The 12,440-nt window shown below is 38.6% G+C and overlaps 1 long non-coding RNA gene across 1 annotated transcript; it reads left to right on the top strand.

Annotated features, from left to right (window-relative positions):
* Window positions 1-938: 938 nt before the first annotated feature.
* Window positions 939-11,115, top strand: LOC127469259 (uncharacterized). Its single transcript, XR_007903909.1, has 3 exons — window positions 939-1,516; window positions 7,370-7,420; window positions 10,397-11,115. It is a non-coding gene; the product is annotated as an uncharacterized LOC127469259 (long non-coding RNA).
* Window positions 11,116-12,440: the final 1,325 nt, after the last annotated feature.

The raw sequence follows: 12,440 nt of genomic DNA, 5'->3' as shown, positions 1-12,440 counted from the left end.
AGTACACAAATTTTATAGAAGAATTATTATTTGGACAAAATAGTTCTAAGGCAGAGCTACCACAGTGTGAGATATCAATTACCAGGTCCCACTGCAAATATGGAGGCGTTGATTTCTATCTTTTTTTTAATGGTGAGTGTAGAAGATAAAGTAAATGAATGAATAACTGGCTGTCACTCATAGAAACTAACTGAAATCTGATAAATGCTGTTGAAATGTGTATTGTACAGGTACTGCATGTTGTGACTAAGTGAAGAGTTCTTTTGGATCTCTGTTTCAGGTTATTTTCTGACTCAGAAAGAGTAAAGAATCTTTTTACATTCAATTAACCTAGAAGTGTTGTTTGCATGGTTACCAAAAAGAGAAGAAAAAGTAGTGCTAAAGACTCAACAATTTAAATCCACATAGCTCCCCTGACTTTCGAGATGCTTCAATAATTGAGAAAAGTGGGAAATATAGGTTCTTTAGCTCTTCTTTGTCAATGAATTTCTGCATCCTGAATCGAAGGAAAACAATGTATTTTGAAACATCTGCTTTATTACCACCATTGAATCTGCCCCCCCTTTTAGTTATTGTGTTTTCATTTATGATAAGTCTCTAAATCTGTAGTAGTAGCTGGCATTTTTAAGACATTAAGTTTTTCTCTTGTTATTTAAAATTAAGAAGATCACAAAGGTAAATCCAAAGTGATGTCTAAAAGCAGTTCTAGTCACACTGATATCATGAGTAACTGGCCTTTTGCAAAATCTGAATGATCTTATCATAGTACAGCCAATTCCTGTTTTAAGTGTCCTGGTATATTTTACCATTATTAGGATATTATGGAAGAGTAAACAAAAGGGAGATAGATTTTTTACTATAAAATCAAAGAAAACAAAATATATTATCTTTAAAAGTTTTGAGTTATTCTGTTTCTTTCTTCTTTTTTTTTTTTTTTCTCCTGCTGAATGACTTCATTTTATTTTTGTGTCTGAATTTTGAGTTGTTACGATATGTGTAAGAACCTACTGGTCAAACAAAAGGGAAAGGAACAAATACATAGACAGTTGAAACCAGGGCAGCTGACCTGGGAAGATGAAATATGACTGTGTTGGGATGAGGTGAGGAAGGCCAAGGCGAAGCTGGAACTGAAGCTGGCAAGGGATGCAAAGAATAACTGGAATGGTCTCTGCAGCTACGTTAACGAGAAAAGGAAGGTCGAAGAAGATGTATGCACCCTCCTTCATAAACAGTGGATGAGGAGAGGGCTGAGGTACTCAACAACTTTTTGCCTCAGTCTTCAATGGCAATCTCTCTTCCCACACCTTTTGAGTGGATGGACAGCAGGATGGGGACTAGGAGAGCAAAGTCACTATAAGTGAAGATCAGGTTCATGACTACCTGAGGAACCTTAATGCACATAAGTCTGTGGGATCTGATGAGATGCATCCCAGAGTCCTGAGTGAATTGGCTGATGTAGTTGCCAAACCTCTCTCTATAATCTTTGAAAAGTCGTGGCTCTGAAGTTAAGTCCAAGGTAAGTGAAGAAGGGGAAATATTATACCCTTCAGAAAGGGTAGAAAGGAGGACTCTGGGAACTACTGACCTGTCAGCCTCACCTCTGGCTTCCAACTCTGTCCATTCCATGATTCTATTATTTTAATTATAATGCATAGGGTTTTGTTATTGTTTCATGTCTGTTTTATGCTTCTTCTCTTGTGTTGGCTAAAAATTTTGGAACAGAACTAGTACAAAATATTGTTAAAGGGGATAATTTTTCTCTCCAATTTTTCTTTTCATAACTGAATACAATTTCTGCAGTGAATTTTTTTGACCAGAGGGGTAACATTATTTAGTTACAAAGCCACTGCATTTTTTTTAGGGCGAGAATTCTTATCTGCTGTACTGTGAAAGATTCCTAGAATTCTAAGAAAAGGCTGTACCTGAAAGTACCAAAAAAGGCTATTTTCCTCATTTTATCTAAATATCTATTGAAAAAAGAAATAGAATCTACTAAGCCTTCAAGTTTTTATGAAATTCGATAAGGAAAGCATCTTTTCATAGCATTTTATTGCCTTGGGTATTTCTTCTAGTATTACAAGAAAATTATTAGCATTATTCTATATTGGTTTGGATGCAGAAGGCATTTCAGACATTTAAAAACACGTATTACAGTTTACTCAGTTGTAACAAAGAATTCAGATTTTAAGAGAGCAAAGTAATATTATTATCTAATCTTAATCTAAAAAAAGAAATTATCTATTGGGTTTTTGGTTTTTTTTCTTCAGTTGGTTGGTTGATTTTTATGCTTTTCCTGACATTATTCCTGTAAATGATAATCATGGTGGGATAAGAGATTGCACTTCTTTTGTAACTGCTACCAACCAGGGCAGGCTACAGCTATGATGAAGGAGAGAGGTTGTGTGGTCTTCCTCATTTGGCAGTATAGGTAGAAGGTAACTGGAGGACTGCAGGTAACTTTTTCAGTTACATGTGCCTTTTTCAGTAACATTTCCAGGTTTCTACATTCATATTTTATTAAACATTGAGCAGACTGCAGCAAGTGACAATGTGACTTGCATTTTGTACCCATGCAAAGAAAGGGGAAGAAATAAGAATTCTTGTTGTGCCCCTGGGACTAGGGTTGGGGTGAGTTGCCATAAATAACTGCTTGTTTTTCCTCCCTTGGTGTGCAGGAATAGGAATTGGAAGATAGGCAGATCAATACACTAAATAGGGCAGCTGAGTCAGGCAGGAAATATTGATATTTACTGTTCATTTGAGCCTGCAATAAATGACCATCCCTTTCCTCAAAGCCTGAAAAAATAGGGAGTGCCTCATGCTGTGGAGGTCTGTTGTCTCTTGGGATTTCTCCAGAAAGGAGTAGTTTATGCAGTCTTAAAGTCTCCTGAAATGTTCTGCCTATGTTCAGTATCTCTGTCCTCTGGCCACCTGGAAGGATTAGCCTGGAGGCACTCTTTTGATGGAAGTCTCTTTCTTGAAAAGGGTTTAAAGTAATTTAGAGAGTGAGAATTTCCTCACCCTCTCAGCATGGGTCAGGACTTAAGTATTTCCTTAGTGAGGTGCTCCTCTGTGTAAAGCAACTTCTTGCAGTGCTCATTTCTTGGAGTGAGGAATGGCAGACCTGACCAGGGAAAGCTGGAGGCATGGCTGGAAGGGGCAATAATCTCAGAAAAAAAAAAAGGCACACCAGATATCATACATCTGGAAACATTTTTTTTCCAGCAGAAGAACATAGAATATTGCTTAAGAGATTAGGAAATTTAGACACCTTTGGATCTGGGCAGGGTGCTGGATAAGGGAGCTATAAGTTTGTATATAGGTGTGGTTAAATGTGCAAAAGCCCCTCTCTGGATTTTATTTTGTCAGCTAACCTTCGAAAGATTGGTTTTCTTGTCTGGAGAAAGAGAAGTAGGTAAATTTCTACTTCCTATTGGAAGGAATTAGCAATTGCCCCTAAAAATAAGCATTAATTATTTCAGTTGTTTTGACTGTATTCACAAACATTTTTGTGCAATTAATGAAAGCATGTGAAAGGGATACTGAAAGTGTATGGACATATAAGTAGCAGCAACAGATATATTTTAAATATCTAGGCCTTTGGAGGCTTATGTGGCCAAACTTTCCCTACTTTTAGAGGCTAACCCTTAATTTCTGTGAATGTTACAGTAAATAAAATCCTGCTCCCATGAAGTCAGTGGGAGTTTAGCCACCAAATTTAGCAGGAAGAGGACTGAGCTGTGTAACTGTTATTTAATGCCACTGCCTATAGGAAAACTGAATACATTTATTTTGCTTGGGAACAACATAATATAATAATTCCACAAAATTATGAGGTTGTCTGCCTGGTAGGACATATAATTCTTGGAGGGAAAAGTTGGTCCAACAGATGTCACTTGCAATATATTACAATGGAAATGTTAATTCCAGTTAATGTTAAAGGAAACTGTCTGAAATAATTTAAGATGTAAAGAATAGCATTTAATGGAAGGAACTTAAACATAACATATGTCAAAAATTATATGTAAAAAAATTGATTTGCCAGGGAGTTGTTCACACTAGGTTAAATCATGCCATGGGTAATGCCCAAAATGAAGACTATGGTGAAAGGTACCCAAAACATTGAGCCTTGGTGGAGAGCTTGTCCTCACTGCACACAGTAGGAGCACAAAGTAATTTGTGACACATAAATTCTGTAGTGAAGCATCCTTTCCTCTCACAATGCATATGCTTTCATTCCTTTCACCAGTGTGTGATGGTGGTGGAGTAGGGTCTACCAGTTCTTCACTGGGTCTCACCCTGGCTGGTCCAGAGGGATACCCTGCTTCCATTCTGGAACAGCCTTTGTGACCTCCACCAAACACCTGAAGGTGCCTTTACCTCTCCTACTCTCCAATGTAAATGCAAGCATGTCACTTAGAGTAAGATTTTACCTTGAATATATCCTCAAGGGAAGTACACATCTTTATGCACAGGATGTAAGAATAATTCCCGAAGAGTAATCTGAGACCAGTCAAAAATATGCATGAAGCAAGTACTCGTTTTAAAGCAGTACAAGACACATCTCTGACTAAAGTTGAAATAATTTATTTAAAACTGGACAACTTTGCAGTGGTACAATTGTAAAATTTCTCTTTGTGTCCAGAGATAAGTATCTGACTGAAAGCTATCAAAATTTCTAGAGTTCTCAATCACAGATATAATAATACCATGCTTAGTTGTGTGATGAAAATTGCTGTTGGAAGTCTGATAAATCTCATTAGAGGTTATCCAGGGTAAAAAACTTGACCAGTTGACTTCTTTCTAACATGGTGCATTCATATTTAGATGTGGTATATCCAGAATGGCATTTGTACTATATTCTTTCACATGTTGAGAAATAAAAGTACAGCTTTCTCAAATTCTCTTTGTCTTCCAATAGCTTTATGTTCAAAACAGACCAGATTGCTACAAACATCTGAGCCTCTCCTCTCTTCCTTCTTTCTGTCTGTGTTTCAGACACAAGGAAAATTTTCCACCAAGGCGTAATTTGCTGTGAATGGGCTGACCTGGGTGCAGGGCAGGAATGGGACTTCTTGGACCCAGGGAGCTCCTGATAGGAGAGAGAAGTTAAGGATTATAGCTCACCCGGTCTATAATGAGGCTTCTTATCAATGGATCAATGCTGTTTATCGTTAAAACAGTGTGGATGTTGGGCTGGGGTTCTGACAGAAGATGGAACCCTACATGCCACCCTTTTATGAAACTGCTGTACATGTGCCTATGAAACATCATGAAACATTTATAAAATGCATGGGGGAAGACATGCAGTGCAGGTAGCTCAGTGTGCAAACTGCAGTGCCAGATTGAGCTCTGCTTGGGACCTTTTGCATAACAAAGGGCACAGGGACCTGTGGCACCAGCCAGGTGGCTGGACAATTACAGACACAGCAGGAGCCGATGACACCCAGCACCGTGGGCTTCTGTCCCAACTCAGGTACTGTGAGTGCGACTGTCATGGTGGTTCCTGGATGATCAGACAGGGAAGTTACCTTAACATATACCTCCTCTGGTGATCTTAAAGGGCTTTACTCAGCAAAGGACTAAGACAGATGCATGTGAAGTGACTGGTGCCTAAAGAAGGGGCCATGAGGCGAATATTGATCAGTCTTGTCTTCCTTGCCCACACTTGAGGATGGTTGCCATCACACAATCAGTGTTTACTGTGGCTATAGGGGTGATCCTAGACAAATCCAACCTTGCACAGACTCCTGACCTGCTACTACTGATAGCTGTTCAGTCGGGACTATCTAGAAAGCAGGAGGCCTTAAAGAATTTTTTACTTCCAGGGTGTTCACCTTCTATCCTTTGAGGCCATGAAGGCTTATCTTCAGTATCCAGCAGCATTGGCAGGAAAAAATGAATACTTGTGTTCACATATGAATACTTTCATTTGCACGTGAATATCAGTGTCACTGTGAGGAACAGCACCTCCACAATACCTATGATAACCAAAATCTTGCATGAATAATGGCAGAGAGATGATCATGCCAAACTGAAACACAAGAAAGAACATACGGAAGCATTTGTGAGTAAAATGCTTCTTTCCTTATATAGTCCAGCCGCACAGCATTTTCTGTCATGAGTTTACTATTTATAAAGCCTTGTAGGAAATTCCAGTTTGTGTTATACTGACTCCTACGTAGTCTGAGTAATAATTTATAACAACATAGAGACAGACTGTATTTTAAGAAAGAGGCAAAGAGCCAGAGTAAAGGTTGAGCCTACAGCCTGACTTCTGCATTTCAGACATTTGAGAACTTGATTTATCAAGCTTAATGTTACATTAACATAAGCACATAATTTCCTAGGAACTTCACATCAAATTTAAGGGAAAAAAAGGAAAAAGAAACAAAGAAGGTCTGAGTGTAAAATCACTGTAAATTCTTTCCTCTGTATCTTGCACTGCTTTCAGAAAGAAATCCAGATTGTGCTTTGTAGCTTTATTGTCCTATGAGCTTGGAAGGAAGAAAAGCACTCTGTTCAGCAAAAGGCACTTGTTGCTCAGAAGAGTATAATACTTTTCTCCTCAATGGACTGGGACATCTGCAAGGGATGAAAAAAAGAGCAATCTCTGGTTGCTATCCATGCTCCAACCAGTTAACCAGAGGAGGTGAACAGACACCTCGAAGCAAGGACTCTGGATATAGTGTGTGGCAGGCTTCCATGTATGAATGTGTATGTGAACTTCCTCAGTCACACTGGTCAGAGAGACTTGCTCTTAACTATGATAACTCTTTGTACATTAGTTACTGTTACAGCTACTGTGGTTTCTAACACGGGGTCAGAGTTTACATTTGTGTTGTAATCCTTTGTGATTTTGCTTTGATTTTATCACATTCTTCCTTCAGGAATAAAACAAAATCACAAAACACAACAGCAAAATCATATTAAAAAGCCATGTTTAATTCTGATATTTCCTAGATTTTACTTGCTCTGTTCAAATGACCTTTTTGTTTTGAGGTTTACTTTGACGGTATTTAAAAATAATAATAATGTTTAAAAATCAGTTAAATATCAGACTGACATAGTTTCCTCCACAATTAATGAATCATGGAAGCATGTAGCTAATCTTCGGGGCTACTGATTTTCCTTTAGAAGAAACTGAATGTTTTAGTCCCTGAGATAAATGGGATTGCAGGAGGTTAAACACCCCACAGGAGGCTCCATGTTCAGTTCAAATTTCAGCTAGTAAAGCTCAAGCAGGAAAAACCTTGCCAACTTTTGTGAGAGATTAATCCACTTATCTCCTAGTTACTTCACAGCAATTTCTTGCCTACTTCCTATTGATTCACTGTGCGCTTGAATTTCTCACTCTGCTTTCCTGTAGATGTGTACCTGGGGTTTGAATGCTCCGAAGAAAGGAAGTCATAAACTTCTGGTAGGTACTCTGGTCTCTACAGACTTTTCAAGGTAAATGTCTACTTTACATATGTTTTATAAAATGTAGCTTATAATTAGCATACTTTTTTATATTCTGGACTTCTTAATAATGGTTCAGAGTGGAACTTCATCATAGTTTAGGCTAGATACATTCTTATAACTCAGCAAATATAAAAGGACAAAGATATCTATTTCATCATTTATGCATTTCATCCCCATTTTTCTTTCAAATTTTTTTTTTGCCATTCAGCACCAACTCCTCTAGTACTAGACGCTTATTATAAATGTGACATGCTCTGCCAGTTACAAGAAAAACCCTCTACAAATCCACCCAAACTCAGTAGTGGTAAATTGCTGAGGCCAGCTAGGCAGCACTGCTGTCTGAGACAAGCTGAGGTAGTCAAGAAGTTCTGTTGCAGTTCTTCTGTTTTGGAAATGGCTGTTTTTACTTGACATCTGCACAACCTCAGGCCAAAGTGGCCAAAGTAAATATGCTACTATGAGCTAAAAAACCTGATTAGCTCCGTGTCCAATTTGCCACAGTCAATGTTGAGCCCCAGTGTGGGCAGAAGAGGCCACTTGCTGGCAAGAACTGGTTTAGTTTTAGTGAGATAGCATTGATTAACCTACCAATGCTGCTGGAGATTGATTTGATCTCCAAAATGAAGCTAACTACTAATTTGTACAAATTTTCATTCTCTCCTGGTAGATTTTATGCAAGTGCGTCAGGGATCTTTAAAATGCCAGAGGTCCAGTGTTGCAATTACACATTCTGGAATATTTCTACATTCACTCTACATCTTTTAGTAATTGCTTCCTGAATTTCTGCCAGCATTACCCAAAATGTTTCTCACCTTGTCCACACTGACTATGCAAAATTTTCCAAAATGCTGCACTAATTCTGGTCAAATATTAAATAATTTTCTTACCTTCTATTGAGGAAGGAACAGGCAGTTTCTCACATAAGACAAATTCTCAATGATACATTTAAGCAGAGACAATGGATGTTATTACTATTTTATAGAGGAGATAAATACCTTAATTTTGTAACCAACCACACAGTGTTATTCTTCCATTTGATATATCATCCTTTCAGCTGCTTCCCTATCTGTAACCTCTTTACCTACTGCCTTTTGCTTTACCTACTGCCTTTTGCTTTACCAGGTTGAGAAAAGATTGCAACAGCTTCAGCAGAACATTAGCTGGCCTTCATTTCTGCTTTTACTTAGCACTGCTATATGGTCTTTTTGAGGTGTGTCTTAAAGGCTGCCAGAGGAATGGATACAGAGTACAGAAATACAGTTCCCAGTGCTGCAGGCACTGTGTCTGAAATAATTGAGGGGTTAGAAATTATAGATCTTTTACTTCACCTTAGCAGGCGTGGGTTAGTATACAAATAAACTTGTCTGTCCCATAAACAAAAAGCTGAAGTCCATATTGTGTTATCACAAAAATTCTTTTCAGGAACTGAGGCAAAAAGATTTTGGTAGAATGGTTCCAAAGAATGCAAAGCAAGTGTAAAGGGCTGGATTTACTCATTTATTAAGTCTATATAATTATTTTAGAATTTACCTGTTTTCTGCTGTAGCAGGTTGCTCCCTTTCAGATTAGCTATCAGATATTCTACTCTGTGTTAACCTGTATTTTCACATCTATTTTATAACAAATAGGACAGAAACTTCCTTTCTGGAAACAGAACTAAAATTCAGCATCATGGAAGCACAACAGGCAATGCCATTATCAAGGGATTCCTATGAACTTTTGCAACTCATTTTGGGATGCGTGGCACCTCCAAGTGACCCTCTCTTAATATAGCTTGTAGGAAATTATGACCTTCTTAAACTTCCTCTACCCTTGCCTGCAGAAAAGCTATTAACTTGTACAGAAAGCAAGTATTTATATCCATAGTTGAGGATTTTAATACAGGTCTGTTATTTCAGAGGTGAATTAAACTACTTGATTTTGAACAGAAAGCAGCAGTATTATGTAACCCTTATTAGCCTTCAAATTAGTATTGGAAAGAGGAATTCATGAGAGTTATCCCCCTTTTCTTTGCTCTGGCTTATTCTAACATTGATGTCTCTGGAATTAGCTGTAAGTATATCCTTGGCAGCTATGTAAACAAAGCTTGCTCCTGCAACCTAAATCGTATGAGTTGCTGAGTGCTGCTGGAAAGAGGCAGAGCACCTTCTGCTGCCATTGTCTTCAGCACAAATTGACAATGACACATCACACCTTGTGTAGCCCACTGGGTTGCAGGGTTGGATTTATAATGAATTCACAGGGTTTTTTCCATGCCTTGTTCCAGACCATCAATAAGAAAAATATGCTGAAATTTGGTAAGAGGAAAAAAATGTGATAACAATACTACAGGTTAAATCCTGAGCTTGTGTGAATAAGCACGGCACAACTGATTCCAGTGATGCCGTATCAATCTACCCCTGCTGAGGTTCTTCTTTAAAAATTTTAATGGCTATCAGTTCAGAAGAAATACTTCAGATATATTGCTAAATAATGGTTTAGGTGCCACAGCAAGAAACAATATCATGCCACTTATTATTCCATTTTAAAACAATATAAGCCATGTGTGAGAAATTAAATCTGTCACCCTGTGAAAGAGTTCAGGCTGTCAAAATGGTAATAGAAATGAAATTTAATTACCTATTTTCTATGTTACCCATAGTAATTCCCCAGAAAATATTAAAGGAAATTGAAGAGGAGATTATCTTGTAAAGTATTTTTATAATATAATTATTATTTTAATTACTTCAAGAAAAATCTGTACAATTATTCAGAAAGCCAGATGAAAGTTACAAGAATTGCAGCTGTTTGTCAGGCTAAGATTAGCTGCCACTGACCATGACCATCATGCTGTAATGGCAGCCACAAGCTCACTTCTATAGATTTTCCTCACGCTTGGGCTGGCAATAGTCTGGGAGGGATGAGACTCATGTTGAGTTTTCTGTATCTCTAGAAGAAGGAAGCCGTCAAGGAAGTACCTGTAAGCCCTTTCTCTCTGTACAGACCCATATGTCTCTGCATTTTTTCCTTGCTGGACCTGATTCAGCTCCACCCTAAGTGTCAGGGTCCCTTGAGTGGCAAACCCTCATTGAAGGTCCAGTGGCCTCTGGATTAGGAAGGAACTGGCCTTCATTTTCCTGTGTGACTTTGTCCTAGTTAGGACAGCTGAGACCAGTTCATCATGGTATGGGTGTAACCCAAAACTGTGTATTCTATAGCCTTCCATGCCATTTCCCAGAAATTGTTAGCAGTAGAGGCCTGCGAGATAGGAAGATGTTCCTGTCCTCATACCCTTTTATGGAATTCCCTGCTTTGAGGGAAGGACTGAGCATTCCTGCCTGAACTGGAGAATATATAAACTTGGAGTTTTGGAACCTTTTTACCACTTGTGGGATCCAGAGGAAGACTGCAGCTCACTGCTCTCAACCAGACTGAGACCACCACCCTCAACCGGACTGCAATCACTACTTTTGACCAAACTGCCACAGCACTCTCACCAACAGGTTTCCCCCTCACTTTTTCCTTTGGACTCAGGGGGCCCAAAGAACACCACTCTGTTCATGCCCCAAGGTGCTGGGTTATATATTTGGGTTTTGTGGGTTAAAACCAATTGTTTGTCTGTATAATTGTACTTATTGTATTATTTTATTAAATTGTTATTCTGACTTATAATCTCTCTTTTGAGTTGAGTTCATTTCCCCGACTGGTTTACCTTTAAACCAGCACAGACTTTTACAGCTGTGAAGAGTGGAGCTCAGAGACTGTCCTTGGCACAATTTCACCATGTCATGAGGAGTGAAATAATGCAGCAGGATGTACTCTTAGACACCATTTCATACTGCAGTTTGAGGGTGAGCTATAACCTGCAGGCTAAATAACACTGCAACCAGAGGCCATGAAGAACCAAACCTCAATGTGTTTGCTAAACATTGAGATTTTGCATAAGGGGAAAGAAGGGATCAATATAACATGTAGAATGGAGAGTCAGCTGGGATGTAGGCTCCTTTGTGGATTTAATCCTAAACTAATGCATACAGAATCTGTACAGTAAAAATCAGGGACAAACTACACTTACTCTACAAAGAAATTAGAATTCTTCAAGGTAGAAATTTTTAAAAGTGAATGATGGTATCAGATGTCTGTGTTATAGAAGAGTTCATATTTTTTTCCAGGTCAAGTTTGTACGAGAGGATAGAAAAAGAAAAGACGATCAAAAATGAGATCAAAACCAGGCCATTACAAGCTGTTGCTCTCAGAGACTGGTATTTCCTATCCTATCACAACACAGAAAACTGATTATATTCTACATGTCAAGAAAAAATACCAAGATCAATGAATGCTTCACTAACTGTGGCATGAAACAGGATGCTGTGAGTTTATGGTCATTTAATCCTCATCTTCTTAATCCACTACAATATTTTCTGTTACCTTCCCAGATCCTCAGTGGGAACAAACTGGCAGAGATTTTAAGAGTAGGTTGTGATTTGTGTATGCAGTTCTCATGGTGGAGAGGCAGTGCTGGGTGGCTTCCTGCTCTCAGGATTTTCATCCTTGGGGCATTACCTCAATTGGAGAGTACAGAGACACGCTGAGGGAGACCAAGTAGCTCATGTGCATGAACCTCATTTGTCTTTGCTCTACAGACTGCAGAGCACCTGACCTCTAAGTGAGCCCATGCAGTGATCTGCAGTGTTTGACAAGCCTCTTTCTGATACTTAAGCTAAACTGTTTACAGCTTGCTTGCTAATTTCTCTCCTCCTCCAAATCCTGAAGCATAGAGATACACTGATTATTAATTTCCTTCTCATCATCATCAAGAGGTCTTGGTAGTATTTGAAATAAATGGATAGTGTTCAGGCAATATGAGTCCTCATCAAAACTAGGTGTGAATGACAAGGGGGAGTTTATACTGTGAAATAAAGTCAAATTCATCACTTACCCATTCTGAACAGGTCAGTCTCAGTTCCAGAAGCAGTTAAGCCACAGTACAGGATCTT

Source organism: Manacus candei, unplaced genomic scaffold (assembly GCF_025592945.1).
Source record: "Manacus candei isolate 608988 ecotype Guabito, Panama unplaced genomic scaffold, ASM2559294v1 h1tg000017l, whole genome shotgun sequence".
NCBI lineage: Eukaryota > Metazoa > Chordata > Aves > Passeriformes > Pipridae > Manacus > Manacus candei.
The sequence above is the reverse complement of the archived record's forward strand: the minus strand, read 5'-3'. Positions and strand labels throughout refer to the sequence as shown.